Source organism: Macaca nemestrina, chromosome 1 (genome assembly GCF_043159975.1).
Source record: "Macaca nemestrina isolate mMacNem1 chromosome 1, mMacNem.hap1, whole genome shotgun sequence".
Classification (NCBI taxonomy): domain Eukaryota; kingdom Metazoa; phylum Chordata; class Mammalia; order Primates; family Cercopithecidae; genus Macaca; species Macaca nemestrina.
In genome coordinates this window covers 15,741,105-15,743,544 of record NC_092125.1, presented here as the reverse complement: position 1 = coordinate 15,743,544, position 2,440 = coordinate 15,741,105, and the positions used below count along the sequence as shown (strand labels likewise).

Below are 2,440 nucleotides of genomic sequence, written 5' to 3'. Positions count from 1 at the left end.
CACTGCTCAAACCTCTAGGGGGGCATACAGATGGGCAGGCTGTGGGGCTCCAACCCCACCACTGTGTCTAGAGGTGAATGTTTACAGCTCCTGAGCCTGAGGGCCCCGTGGGTGAGTGTTGCAGGGTGCTTTTTTAGTTTGCTGTCTATAGGGAGCTTGTGTTAATCAGCTCAATTCGACGCTCTACCTTGTTGCAAGGACAGAGGACCTTCCATATCCTGGGTTCTTGCCTTGGTTTACCAGAAGAATCAGATCAAAGGCTTGGAGAATGAGTGAAAAGTTTTATTGAGTGGAAGCAGCTCTCCGCCAACAGGGGAGCCAGAAGGGAGATAGTTTCCCCTGGAGCTGGGCCGCTCAGCGGCCCTGGCTGTCCTCCAGCTGCCCCAGCCAAGCTCCACCTCGTCCCATTGACGGATGGCCTTAGCATGCCGGCGTCTGTCAGTGTGCTCTTCCACTGGCGTGCTCCCTAAACCTACTCTCACCATCCAGCCGCTTGTGTCTTCTTCTGCCCTTGTGCTCCTTTCAACATTTGGAAGCCTGCGTGTCTGCCCGCTGGGACTTGGGTTTTTATAGTCCCAGGATGGGGGTGTGGTAGGCAAGGGTGGTCTTGGAAAATGCAACATTTGGGCGCGAAAGCAGGAGTGCCTGTCCTCACCTAGGTCCGTGGGGGTGGAGACCTAGCCAGGGACCCGCCTTTCTCTACCCATCACTTCCCTGCCCCACTCTTGTATCAGGGACACAGCAGCCAGGCTCCTGAGCAGGCAGAACTGCTACTGACCAGGGCCACTTTAAACTTATAACCTCCAGCCAAAGCCATGCAGAACTATCAGGGTATCTAATTCTGTCATACAACACAGGGGGACCAGACTTTTGGACAGGAGATTACCCTATGTATTGTAACCAAGGACCCACTCACTCCCATGAGATACCCTGCAGCTGAGAAAAAGAATAAATAAGTCTGCGTCCTGACAAGGAAGGCTATTCCTAAGAGACTGTTGAGAGCAGCAACCATATTTGAAAGATTCCCTATTATTTAATGTATTCACAATAATCGTATGTTGTTTAACTCCTTAAAAATACACACATATTTTGCAAAGGCTGTTTAAAAAATAAAATAAAATAAAATAAGTACACACATAGTTGGAGTTTCCCAAACTAAGAGAGAAAAAAAAAAAAAAAAAAGCCATGGGCCTTTCTTCAGGTATTACACTTGACTGTACAGATACTTCTGTCTGAATTCTGCAGAATTGGGCAGTGAGTGCTGCCTTATGAGGTCAACTCCCAAGAGTAGCTCATCAATATCTCATCTCTACCCCTTTTCTATTTTATGCCATTTCAAAGAGCCCAACTGTCATCTGTGCGCACCAAAACTACTCTATAAATGCTGGTGGGATTTGTGGACCTCAGCTCCATACTGATACACAAATTACTGCAGCTGTTTGAGGTTATTTGTATTTATGAGGCCATGTGAACATTTTATTTCTTGGGCCAGTACAGCTAGAAAGACAAAATGTGGTCTCTAGTGAAAACCAATTGCCCATTCGTTAGAATTTAAGCCCACATTTTGCACTCAGCATTGTGTGAGATTTACAAGATCCATCAGGGATAATTGCTGCCTTTTGGAAATTTGCACTGTGAAAGAGAAAGCATGTAAGTATAAATAGGGAACATAGGTATCTGAAAAAATTTAAACTGCCCGCTGGCAGCTGTCCATTGTCACCAGAGAGGAGAGATTGCGTGATGTTTCCCCAGAGGCCTCACATGGTGGCCCGTCATCCCTTGGCAACTTTGCCAGGCCCAGCTCAGCCCACAAGCTTGGAAATTTAATTTTGCCCCTGTCCCTTAGAGGCAGGCTTATATTAAATAAGCTCAAAGAACTGATAGTAAAAGGCTGAACACCAACTTACTTATTCATTTGAGAAATTATTAAGGAAACAGAAGACTCACATTTGTATGACCAGTGGATTTTCTGACTACTGAGGGACTTAAGAAGCAGGCCTGCTCAGTTAGCAATAATCATGCCTTGGATAAACCTCACTGGCCATGATACTGCCACTTCACAAAGCTGCCAGCCTGCTCAGGATGTGAAGGCTGTTGAGGTGGGTAAAATCAGAACAATGGAAATTGATCAGACAAGGATTTGATGGCATCCCGCTGAGCTCCCCTGAGCATCCATCTCCTGTTGGGGATGGCCAAGAACTCACTTTGAGACCAAAATGCCCACGGAGGAGTGCCCCGTGGAGATGAGACACATACTGAACTGCATTGGTGAAGTAGGTCCTTATTATTATGGGGTCCAAAAGGAAAACATACAAAGGTGACTGGCCTCAAGGGGAAATAGCTATTGGTGGAAGAAAGAGAAATTGTTTTTATAACCTTCTTTCAAATGTTGGGCTGAATTCTATTCCTGATATTGCTGGCTAATAATCATGTCAATGGT

General features: G+C 46.1%; 1 pseudogene; it reads right to left on the bottom strand.

The window, feature by feature from the left end:
* Positions 1-2,001: 2,001 nt before the first annotated feature.
* Positions 2,002-2,067, bottom strand: LOC112423540 (U4 spliceosomal RNA; annotated as a pseudogene).
* Positions 2,068-2,440: the final 373 nt, after the last annotated feature.